This window comes from Carassius gibelio, chromosome A5, assembly GCF_023724105.1.
Source record: "Carassius gibelio isolate Cgi1373 ecotype wild population from Czech Republic chromosome A5, carGib1.2-hapl.c, whole genome shotgun sequence".
In the NCBI taxonomy this organism is placed as follows: domain Eukaryota; kingdom Metazoa; phylum Chordata; class Actinopteri; order Cypriniformes; family Cyprinidae; genus Carassius; species Carassius gibelio.
Genome location: NC_068375.1, coordinates 30,895,399 through 30,908,431, shown reverse-complemented (window position 1 = coordinate 30,908,431; position 13,033 = coordinate 30,895,399). Strand labels below are relative to the sequence as shown.

Sequence of the window (13,033 nt, the reverse complement as noted above, 5' to 3'; positions counted from 1 at the left end):
GTAAATAAATTGATAATGTGCAGTGACCATTTCAAGGAAAGCAATTCAGACAAAAGACTAAAAGCAAATGGCATCAGAACCACCGTAAAACATTGTGTTGTCATGACAATCATTAGAAATATTCTACATTTTTATTGTCTTGGAGAACAAAATAAAAATAAATAAATAAATCCCTTGATGCCAAGGCCTCTGGTTATGGAGTATTTAACCTGGCTTTTAGGTTTGGAGTCGTTACTTGCATCCAGTGAATTTCAGATGTTTGGTTAATAGAAAAGCCCTTTAGTTTCTTAAGGCCATCAAGGACATGTTAATGGACACTTTTTTATCAGCTCGTCTTCCTGTTGACCTTCACAAAGCCTTTGGAGCTGACAAATACAAAACATAAAGTGTTTTTGTAAGTATTTCTCCCACAAAGTCAAATTGTAAATCATCCTCCACCTTCCCATTTAAAAGTTTTAGCTGCCTGTGCAGTAAAACTTCAGTGTGAAGGTTTTTGCTCTGAAAGCATGAAATATTATAAGAGGCTGAGTGTTTTTACAGTTTTGTAGAGAATTTGTGAAACTCTAATTATGCCTACGAGACCTCTGATAATGAGCATGCAGAGACTTCTTTCATTCACAGAGAACCAGCTGGCTGTGAACCTTTTGTGTGAGTTCAGGCAACTTTACAATCTTTCAGTCAGTAAAAGCAGTCGTACACCAATCAGAAGCACATTAATCCCATGCACATTTCACATCAGTTCCTAGTCAGAGCTCCGTGATTAGGGAAACATTTTGGAAGTTCAAGTAAAATGGCATCTATCAATTCCAGAATATTCCTTAATGTCGTTATAGATTTTAATATGTTTTTGAGAGAATGTATTGAGAGTTTCACTATTAGTATTCATAATTGCTAAATAATGCTAAATAATAAGAATGATAAATGCATTTAATAATAATAAAAAAACAATACAGTTTACCAGGAATGCAATAAATAAGTTGCAGTATTGTAAATATGCAGATATGACACAGAACACTTCTAGAGTGTGATGATAATGGATCTGAGGCCATTGTGATATAATTTCTTAGATACTTCTATAGTTATTTTTTTTTTAATTCATTTTTATTTTTATATTGTCTGTTTTTTAGTAACATTTGTACTAATTTTGTTGTGTATTTTTCTTTTTTTGTCTAGTATCAATGCATTTGTCTTTGTTTGTGTCTGCATGTGTTCCTTTTGTCCCACTTCCTTGGTCACACCCTCTTGTTTAGCCATTTTCTTATCATTTCTCTAACTGTGCTCACCTGTATATTTTACTCCAGGGTGCTAACTACGGGAGAGCTAGGGGGAGCTTGGCTCCCCTTAATAAGTCATGGGCTCCTTTGAAAATGCGATTTGTGAAATTTTGCGGGGTCTCAAAAAATATTTACAATGTGTTGTTTTGTTCATTGAGTTTTCAGTTTTGTCTAATGTGATCATTGTGGATTATTATGTGACAAATGTCAAAAAATATTATTCATTCATGCATTACGGTGATTTAAACGTAATTCACTTCAGTAAAGATAGCTATACATGCTATTCTTTTCATGAGCATCATGGTATGGGGGTGCTGCGGTGCAAATTCCACTCATGTTTATTACGTTAACTTAAAGATTCATATAAAAAATATAAATGTTGGAGGCCATTGATTTAGGCATCCACTCCTTGGATTTCTGGACAAACATTAAAGATCGACATCTGTGGTCGACTCTGAGTCAAGGTAAGGTGTGTTACTTATTTGCAATTATGTGTTGTGGCTTAAACATTGTTCATGTGAACTCAAAGACAGCCTGATGGTTTGTTTATTGACTATTTGTGGGTGGCTGTTTGTTTTGTTCACCTATCACTTCATGTCAATAAAGTATAATAGGGTAAATCCTGTATAGCGATTTATCCTATATAGTACTTGCATAAAGCATAGTTCATTTATTTCTTTCTTTTTTATTCTGATTGTTTAGATTTACTTATTTATTTATTTATAAAGTTATTAAAAAATATATTCCAGCCTGCTGCATTTGACATCACAGCTCAGAATGTTCTCTAGTGATGTCATCACTGGCCATTTAAATATTTGCACAGGTCCACCACAACTAATTTCACAACACCAAAAAAGAAGATTTGGAGTTTGGTTTGGTTGCGCTTTCCAGAAAACTCTGTGCAGGTTGCTAAATGCATTCAAACTACTACTAGTCCATGACAAATTACAAATTTTCTTTAGTGTGGAAATCTTCTGATTCCCCAGTAAACATGTCCTTGCAGGGTCCATGCTGGCTTTTTGTGGGCACAGTGGGCTAGGGCCAGCACAAACCAAACTTAAACAGGCACATTGCATGCTTGCCCAGGAGCCGCAGGCTCTCTGTAAGCAGCCCACACTATGGGACTGCCCACGTTAATGCAAAGAAGGTCCAGTGTGGGGCAGACATGAGCCTGTTAAGAATTTTGTGGGCAATTTTCTTTCCTACCACCCTTTTTTCGGGTGCGCATTTGTTCAGGAAGTAAAGTATCCAGCGCATATGTAACACTGTCAATATCATTGTTTCCTCACCACACGAGAGAGCCGAGGTTGATTCCACACACTCCCAAAAGTCCAAATTAAATTAATGAAAATGTAATATTTAAAATTTATTATTATGCTGTGCATAACAGCACCAAAATAACAAAAAAATTACAACTATGCTCAGTCGCATTATGTTCTCCAGGCGTTTTCCATGTGCGTTTGCGATGACGTAAGGTGACTGCAAACGCACCTGGGTTTGATACAACTATTAAGCGTGAAAGCCGACCAACACTGCGGCCGGTGCCGGGAACAATCGCACTCGGGCTTGGACCGCAGCAAACGAGCCCAGTGTAAAAGCCTTCTTCAGAGACCTCTAAGACCAAAGCTTCTCTCTCTCTCTTTTTCTCCCTCTGTGTTTTTAACATTGCCCACCTCAATATTTGCCTCCTCCATGGAGCTTGTGGCTTTGTCCTTGAAGCAAAGAACATTCCAAATTAGTTGCAGAGCCTCCTCATTCAAAGACCCACATGCACACATGCTTGCACAGCAGGACAGCATGGCCTTTCGTAGGTGTGTTCAGGTCCTGCTCCGTTCCAGCTTGGTTCCTATGTGCCACCCAGCATCCACGAGGAGCCATCCAAAATTTTTTCACACAATTCCCAGACTACAGTCAATCCCTGCCAAACGGGTAAGGTTCAAATATATTTCTCTTGTAGCTTTGTGTCCATTACAGGGAGTATGAAACCTCTGTAGCACTAGATATCCTAAAACAATTAACAGCATTGTGGTTGGAATAACTATATGTGCACATCACTAGCCTAATTGCACACAAATCCAGGATTATTTACCTTAAGGTATAGCTCTCTGAATATAAAGATAATTTTAAACAAGGAATGGTCTAGGAGCACATAGGGCAGGGATTGGCAACTTCAGTTGTGGAGGGCCACTGTCCTGCAGAGTTTAGCTCCAACCCTAATTAAACACACCTGAACAAGGCAATCAGTGTTTTCGGGATTACTATATAGATACAGGCAGGTGAGTTTTTATGAGGGCTGAAGCTAAACTCTGCAGGATAGTGGCACTCCAGGACCAGAGTTGCCTATCCCTTACATAGGGGATAAATGTCAGGTTCACTTGAGTAAAAACGAAACATTTTGGGTTCTGAACTCCTTTCTATCCTTAAGCCTCCCTCTTACATACTCCCTTTCTCGTGTTTATACCTTTTTGTGTGATTCAGCCATTACCTGTTGAAAGATAGAAAATTTGTGCACTGAATGACCAAATGTAACAACTCTTAGTAGTTGGTTTGTGTATATTTGTACAAGTGCATATAGAAGTGTTAACTTGACATAAGACTTGACTTTTTTTCTCCTTATGTGTAACCAAGCAAAACCAAAAACAAACCTAGAGAACAGATTTTTTTCCATACGATGAAGTCATGGGGAGAAAAGTGTATATTTTTAAATCGGCTCATTATATCACTGACTTTGAGGATGTTTTGCCCAAAGCATATCTTTAAAAGATGCCCTCACTATCTGCTTTTTTTGCATCACATAACCTTAGACCTTTGTGTTCTTAGATTTAATGTTGAGTGCATACAGCAATTTTATGATTGCTTTTTTCAGCACTGTGTGGTGAATGGCATATCCACTTTAGTATTTTGTTTTCATTAAGCTCTTAAATGACATGAAATAGCCCACTCTTATCGACCCACAAGGGTTCCACAGGGATCAGTGGTGCTTTTCTTCTCCACCAACATACTCTAATTAGATCGTGTTTCTTTTCACGGCTGTGCTGATAACACAAATGTATTCCCCCATCTGCCTCTGCATCTGTAATCTGAGAAAAGATCTTTGCATCCCTTGACATATCAGACTCGTTGACTACTGATTGCTTTGGACTCAAGCTCAACAAAGCCCCTTTCACACTGCATGTTGGTCCTGGAAAATTGCCGGGTTACCTTCTGTGTGAAAGCAAACACGTCCCGGGATTGATTCCGGGACTGATCCCGGGTTGGGGACCTAACATTGCCGGGTTCAGTCCCGGAACAAGCTCTGTGTGAACAAAAGCCAGAACTACTACTGTAAAGAGTGTGTTGTAATGACGACATGCGTTATCATGCAACTCTTTTACCGGGTGTTTTGAAAGCAGATCAACATTTGAGGCGCAAAAATATGTGCAAACTTTAATGAAGCAGAGATCAGTTAGCTCCTCACTATCTGCGTGGAAGCTGAGATCGTTCAACAGTTTAAGTGAAAGTTAACGTTTTCAACTTGTACATTACACAACACATCCTAATGTCACGTGTCACTACGGGACCTTTACGTGTTGTGTGTGAACGCACGGACAGATTCCAGGAAATCACTGGCATGTGTGAATGAACTAAAATCTAACAATCCAGGAACAATTGCTGGGACACATTGCCCATGTACTTTCCAGAATGCCCATGTCTTCTCCCTTCTACTCCCTTCACCAACTATATTTTTATTGTGCAAAAATATAAACACTATAATTCTTCTCTTTCTTTTTTTCCATGAACAAAAGTGTCCACTAACAAAGTGATTAGTATTTGACTCGAGATCCCAACATGCTGACCCCCATAGGGGTCATAGGCTTTAGTTAGGGTGCACACCATATTTATTCCACAAATGAAAACGAGATGTGAGAGAGAAAATTGTTCCACAATTGAGGAAAACAGGGTCCTTTCTCTAAAAACTACTATACTCAGCTTTCTCATTAAAGTCCAGGTCCCCTTACAGGACCAGGCTGTCAGAACCCTGGAAATTATTTTCTACTCATTCCTTTTCTTGACAGTCTGCCAGTATCTATTAGAATTCAGGGTAAAAGACCTTGTCTCGGTCGTGCTACATGTCAGACTGACCGTTATTATCAGCCATTTCAGGTCATCCATCCATTCTGTATTTTCACCTGAAGGATCCTACTCATCCAGGTCTAGAAAACCCATCATCCCTGCGTATTAGTGAAACAAAGCTGCAATTATTGACACATGATTTGATTCTCCAGTTATTTTTAGACAAAGCCTTGCGTCGGCCATCCTTCAGACTCCACTAAACTGCTGTGGCTTTTGCTCATACAGCAGTAAAAAATGGTTCCAGTTGCCAACTCAGCAAAAAAGAAATGTCCTCCTCTCACATTCAATTGCTTTTATTTCAGCTGCATCTTACGTTATGGAAATTGCAGTTTATTGCTCTGGCCAAATCCCATGCCTCCCTGCAGCAGGAGTATGTCATGTTCACGCAGGTGATCATCTATCCTGCTCACTTCTGGTCACACATATCTTTCTTGAAGTGTTTTATTCTGCTGTGGGCAATACTCTGTTTTACTCTCTTCTGGGATTTGTTTGGATTTATGTGCCTCTCAAGTAGAGTCAGAAATATTGTTATTACGAGTTCTGGGCAAATGAGAAAAGACTTGCGTACGAGTGGAAAACTTGTGTAAAAGGTGTGATGTATGGAACAGCTGATTAAGTTAATCATAATTTGCAACAAACATTTAGTTTTGATAGCCTACCATGTATAATTGAGTGATGTAAATAATTTATTTATACATGAATACATGATTAAATTAATTCAAATGTTGGGTTTATTGTTCACAATATCATTTAGTTGCTTAGGCAACTTGAATGTTATGCTTCCTACTTAAATGCATGAGATGTCGTAATAAAGAATGCCCAGCTTGGAGGAACGATTTTCCCAGGTGCATATGAAGTAAGTATTATACCACACTAAAAGGTTAACCAATGTCGGTTGAGATAATTAGTGCATGCAAGTGTTGCAGATTGAGGTAATGAATGTGATTATTGAGAAAGTGCGTGTGTTGTGGGTGAGGGGAAAAAAGTGGGAGAAATTATTTTGGGATCCTTTTTTTTCTCTCTCTCTCTCTCTTTGAGAATTTTGTGGAATATTATTTGTTTGAGAGAGGGCTAGAACCTGAGGACATCAGAACCTTTAGCACTCATCAAGCCTTGTCTTATACATTGTTACTTCACATAAAACCCAGCCAGCATGTCATACTTCCTTTTTCCCTGAGTCTACCTTTTTTTATACCCCCTTTCCCCTCATACACTCTCACATATATATATATATATATATATATATATATATATATATATACAACCTCCAGTAATTAGCCCAAGTCACATAAATTAGCATATTAATGGGCAAATCTAAAAATTAAAACTCAAGAGCATGATTGAGGAAGTAAAAACGAAAGCAAAAAAAAAAAAAAAATCAGGGATGTAACAATGTGTTATTCATAGATGGATGGCCAATGTGTTCAGAGTCCCCTGCATAGTGCATGAGTCATCACTGAAATGTCTAGAACAGGAATAGTCACATGAAGTGACATGCCATTTGTAATCTGCTTCATAGAACCACTTAATTCAATTAAATGTAGTGCTTTTTAAAATGCATATGGTCCCAAAGCAAGCTTGCTAAAAATACATCCCTTAAAAAAAAAACCTGGAATGAAACTAGTTTGTCTTTTTTAAATAAACTCTTTAGTTTGACTGAAATTGTGAGTTGAGTTGGACTAACAGACTTAAATAATATGATTTGTAGCATGGTCCAAGTACACACATAAATCAAACTATTGGCCACGTCATTGTGCGTATGTTGTGACGTGTATTTAATCATTTAAATATTCAGTTACGCACAGTGTCATGTATACTTGGACAGGCAAAAAAAATTAATGTAGCTCGAATACACAAAAACCTATAAATTAATTATGAATGTTCACATAAACACAATGACAAGGACAAATGCCATAGTAGGGGTCATTTTTCTTGAGTCGAGAGGATGGTAATCTACTTTTCATTTTCTAATTGTAGTAAGTCCAAAAAACTCAAATTTGAATTGTAGACTTTTTCCATGACTTCTATTTACCTGGACTGTTTAAAGACTCTGAAAGACTAGGAGATCATGTTTAATGTCGTCTAATTATAGATTTGTTATTAATTTGGTCTGGAATCACAAAAGGTGTCCACTGAGTGTGTTATTGTTTGCGATTTTCAGGCAGTTCATTAATGAAGAACTCCCTCTTTGAAATTCACACTCAGAAAAAATAAATAAATAAATAACCCTTGTTCCTGCTCAGAAACTTTCAGTAGCAAGCAATGTTTTGTATTTTTATTTAACACTACTTGACTCTTCAAACCATTCATTGTTAGCAATTCTACTTGTTTGTCATTAAGAATGTCTCTACTGAGAAAATCAGTGCAATTAAATTACTTAAGTATTTTTATCTGTGTGTGTGTGTGTGTTCTCAGTTCCTCTGGCTCCCACTTTATAAATCAGCTGGGGGTAAAGAGCAGTGTGTTTGTCACAGAGGGAAAGTCTCTTCTAGATGTTGTCATCCAGAACAATCTTGACATCAGTGGCTTTAAGATTTTTTGGGGGGTAAATTCAAAACTTTTGCTTTGTCCACTTGTTTTCCTTATAACAATTCCTTATGATTTATAGTTAGCATGGAATTATTTTTTTTCATGTGATTTTACACTGGATTTGTAAATTTACAGTCTATTTGTAATTGTAAAAACTGTAAAATAAAACGGTAAAATTCCGTAAAAATTTCTTTTTTGCTCACTTTTTCTTAATCTCTGATGTAATTTATATCTGAGTGAAACAGTTCTACACCATAAAAAAAAAAAAAAAATCTGTAAAAAAAAAATGTACTGGCAGAAAATTCACGGACACTTCCTTCAACATTAAAATGGAAAATTCTGTAGATTAACATTTTCTTCAGTATCATAAATGGAAAATCCGTTTGCAGAGATTTCTAATAAATTATAGGCCTATCTTTTGTAGTAAACAAATCCAGCACAATATATACAAATTGAACATGGTTTATTTTTTACCTCATGTAAACTATTAAAAGTACTTTCAGTAGATTTTATTTGATTTAACCGGTGAAGACAAAAATATTATGACATCAATTAATAAAAAAATGTATAAAGCACCATTGAAAATATAAAATATATATAAATATAGTGCTCACAAAGATAAACATTTTCAAATACATGGAAAAAAATAAATACGAAGACAGGGCTGTTATTAAAAACAAATGATACCATTTTCCTATAAGAGAACACAACATTATTTAAAAAGGACAGTTCACCCAAAAAGTAGAGTATTTTTAATGAATTCTTTTTGTTTCTCCACTGACAGCCTATGCTACTACCATCTATGAACAAAAGTCTAACAGGATTGGAATGAGATTTTTCATATAATATTATAGGTGAACTAACCCTTAAGTTAGATTACTAACCTTTAATTAATGCTAAATTATCTGCATCTAAAATTGACATGGTACTGCAAAAAAAACTTGTACAGCATTTGAAAATAAAGAACAAAGATTCATGCACTCATGCCTGACATTTCAATGTGAAACTAAGAGAACTATAGAATCTAAATTAAGAGCAGGGCTCCAAGTGTGTGTGTGTGCTTTTAGTATCTCTTGCCATGTGCCAGTTTGAGGAAACTACTTTTGTGTGTGTGTGTGTGTGTGTGTGTGTCTGTGTGTGTGTATTTGTGTCTTGGGAGCATGTGAGGGCACTCTGGCCTGTTCCCATAAGCGTGGGAAGTGGGGGTGCAGCACCCCCCTTTTTTTCTGTGGGAAACTGTTTAATTGTTGGGAATAATAATAATAAAAAATTGGAGTGTTTATTAACACTAAGTGCAAATAGGCCACCTCGTTGGCAGAGGAACTAGCTTCACCCATCAAAGTGTGATAGGGCTAGTTAACAATAAAAAGACGCTCAGACTTAGTGTGTTAATAAAGTGTGAATCTTTTTTTTCTCCCTTTTCAAATTTCTATTCACATCAGAAAATCATAAATTTAAGGAAATTAATTAAGGATAAATAAATTAAGGGAATAATCAAAAAGTTTAAGAATGTCAGGTAGGATTAGGGTAGGGCTTTTGTCCCATTAATGTGGCATCCGTTTAACAATTTGAATTAAATCAATATATTTATTAGAAATAAATCAATATGTAATAATGGCATAATGTTTTATAATGAATTACAATGCTGACGTGCAGATAATTGCCACAATTTGAATATCCTGCTATTTTAATATGGTATAAATAGAATCTAGCTTTTTTCACTTAGTGTAAACAGCATCTATCGCTAAGAAAATGTAATTTTCACTTAATGTAATAGGCTCTATCACACGTCTCTGAGAGAGAGAGAGAGAGAGAGAGAGAGAGAGACAGGGTCACATCACAGTGGAGTCAGCTATCTTAACCGTGCATGACTTGTGTACTCCAAACACATACGAGCTTCATCACTGTGTCTGTCGCGCCACTCTGTTCCCCTTTCAGGCTTGAACTGATGGTGAAACTAAGGACATTATTAACTGTCTTTACATTTATTTTGAAAGATGAAACTCATGATTATGGAAAGGGGCATTACATTTCTGATCAGTGCTTGCAGTGTTCAGAGCAGACTGCTCTTGTCAGAAGGAGGGACTTTGTGGAAAACAATGCGTTCGAGAGAGGAGGGGTATAGAGAACCTACAATAATGTACAGTATTTGAAAAATAATGTGTTTTTGAACATTAAAGCATGTCAACATATTCTGTTACACAAAATACACAAAATAATGATCTTTAAAAAAAAGCATCATATGACCCCTTTAAATTTAATAACAAGATTGTAAGTTACTTTCATTTTACAGAGAGCAAAGAACTTTTACATTATCAAAGAATATACTTTATCATTATCCGGGTGTGTGTTCACAGGGTGTGTGTGTTTACTACTGTGTGTGTGCACTTGGATGCAGCAGAGCACAAATTCTGAGTATGGGTCACCAAAGCCTACTTGGTCACATGTCACTTCACTTTCTTCACTTTCACTTTCATGCAGCCTAACCCAGGTTCAGCCATTCTCAAAAACTCCTATTAAAATCACTGTAGCTGTTTACAGTGTGAAATTCATATCTGACTTACATTCATAGTACGCACATCTGCACTTTGCAAGCGAGTGAACAAAACACTGCATTTCAGTGGTGAGTCATCTGAAAGCCTCTGATTGGCCATTGCATTCATCAGCTCAACAGAATCTTGTGTGATTTGTTATAATGCAGCATTGAATTTAGATTTAAATTTAGCAGCTGGTGATGTGCCACTCTGAATGATGAAATACACCGGTGTGATTGTATCAAACATAAACAATTGTCTTTTGGAAGCTGCATTCAAAATCCAATTGGCTCAGAAATCTGAGGGGGCATGTACCCCTTCACTTTGAATGGGCATGACACCTCTGGGCTTAGCAATGCCTATAACGCATGTGCATTAGACTCACCTCCAAATCACCTACAGGTTTGGAACAGCACATCAAGTTAATACTGTTGTTAGCCTACACAGCATAAGACCATTGATCAGTACTGCTTAAAACTTCGGGCTACTAAACCAAAGGTTTCTCATCCAAAAAAACAATGTGGTGAACCCAAGAATCATCTTATAATCTACACTTAACCAAAAGCTGTTCTGTGGGCACTACATGTCTCTGATAGTATGATAGAAAGATGTTTTTTTAATACAGTGTGAGCTTCAGTGTATTGATATTCTTTAGACATTCTGTTTCAATTTTTTTATTCTTTTCCCGCACAAATTTTTGCAGTTATATACACACTTTTTTTTTTTGTAGATATCTATTTTTTGTTTTGTATACTTTTTTATTGTTTATGTCCATAGTCTGAAAATCAGTTTGATATTGTTAGATTTCCCCAGGGTTGTTCGAAATTCAAAAGAATTAGTTCATGAGTTAGAATTTGAATTGAATTAGCCACACCCCCAGATTTGGTTGCACCCCACATAATGATAAACTATACTTATTTAAACCGATAATGAAACATCCTTAAATTCAGATTTCTATTTGCTGCCTTAGTTCAAATTAATTAAATTCAGGAATTGATTTGAAAGCTGGCATTCTCAGTTCAGCTGAGAATGGTGTAATGCACACTTGACAGAAAACAAGACAACTGCTGGGTGTTATGATAATGCTGACTGAAATGCAAAATTGTATTGATGCAGGACCAAATGCTAAAACTTAAGCTTAACAAAAACTAGAACATCATTCTTTTGCAACCTTGCTAGCCTTGGTAATTCTTTCTGGAAATGCAAATGTGCTTTTCTTATTAACCTGATAAAAATTTCATTTCTGAAAGATACATTTTCATTTGTAATGATTGCTTGATGTTCTAATAACCAACCACTGTACATTGAATTGAAATAATAAATGTAAACAAAACATGTTAAGATATCATTTACATGCATTCACACTCCCACATGCATTGCAACAGACAAAGACAATGAAACAAATTTCACAATTATTTTTTGTAGCAAGAAACTTGTGCACTCAAACTGTCATCAACAGCTTTTAGTATGCTTAGCATGCTAAACACTTGTTATCTAAATAATATTAAGTACCTGTATTTAAGAGTACTTTATTATAACATATATATTATAACATTTAGTGTAACAAAACTGATACAGACGGCACTGCACGGATTAATGCTACTTTTCTGGCATTTTTTTTTCCATCTATTTTTCCAATCTACCTGTTCATCCATCCAGAGAGATTGCAGCAATATACACATATGCACACTATAAATGATTAGATTATACTGAAGACATCCCGTGGTTCTGCTTATCTGACATTCTGAAGACATTTTGAACAAGCATTATTAGCTAATCTTACACATGCTCTGCTGCAAACGGTTGAACATGAGGGTGTACGAAGCTTGCCTGAGGCAAACGAGGTGTCGCTGAACTTTGAAGACTCGTGCCCCCTCTCTTGGGGTATTTGACAAACTGACACCCCCTTAAATCGAGTGTCAACCACAGTCTGTCAAATACTCTAAGAGAAGAGTCTAGATCAGAGAGAGGGGCTGGCAGATGTGTGAATAGACCTGGAGAGATGAAAAAATGATATTAAAGCATGTTTAATTCAGAAAGATCTGTCCCTTTCACTCCTCCCTCCTCCTCCCTTTTGTCAGATGTACTCAAACAAACTGAATGATCAGTGATTCTAAAGTTATTCGTTTTTTCAGACTGAATACCAAAGAGCTCAAAATATCAGGTGATGTAAAATGATTAAAAAAAAAAAAATCTTAATCCAATGAAAGACCTCATACAAGTTCAAAATTTGAATTATTTAATGGACGTTTTTCAACGCCCACCATGCTGCTCAGTTTCTCTTTACCGCTCTTCCTTTTTTAATACTAGTTATCTTGTGTACTCTTTCTAGCCTAGCTGAGGAGATATTCAAACCTTTGGGTTCCTCGCTTCAGCGCTTGTTGGATCTGCAGGTCTCCTCGTGTTGGCCGGTGTCGCTTCCATGGGGATGTGTGCTCTCCGGGGCACGTATGCATCAGGCGCTGATGAGTGTTTGTGTGAAGCGGACAGCATGTGTGTGATCACTAATAAGCCACCAGCATGAGGAGGAAGTAGAAGGGGGAAGATAACATGCAGCATTTAAAGCAGGAAATATCTGGAGGT

General features: G+C 36.6%; 1 long non-coding RNA gene across 1 annotated transcript; it reads right to left on the bottom strand.

Annotated features, from left to right (window-relative positions):
- Window positions 1-11,787: 11,787 nt before the first annotated feature.
- On the bottom strand, window positions 11,788-13,033 carry LOC128011989 (uncharacterized). Its single transcript, XR_008182685.1, has 2 exons — window positions 12,806-13,033; window positions 11,788-12,444 (listed from the first exon to the last, which is right to left on the bottom strand). It is a non-coding gene; the product is annotated as an uncharacterized LOC128011989 (long non-coding RNA).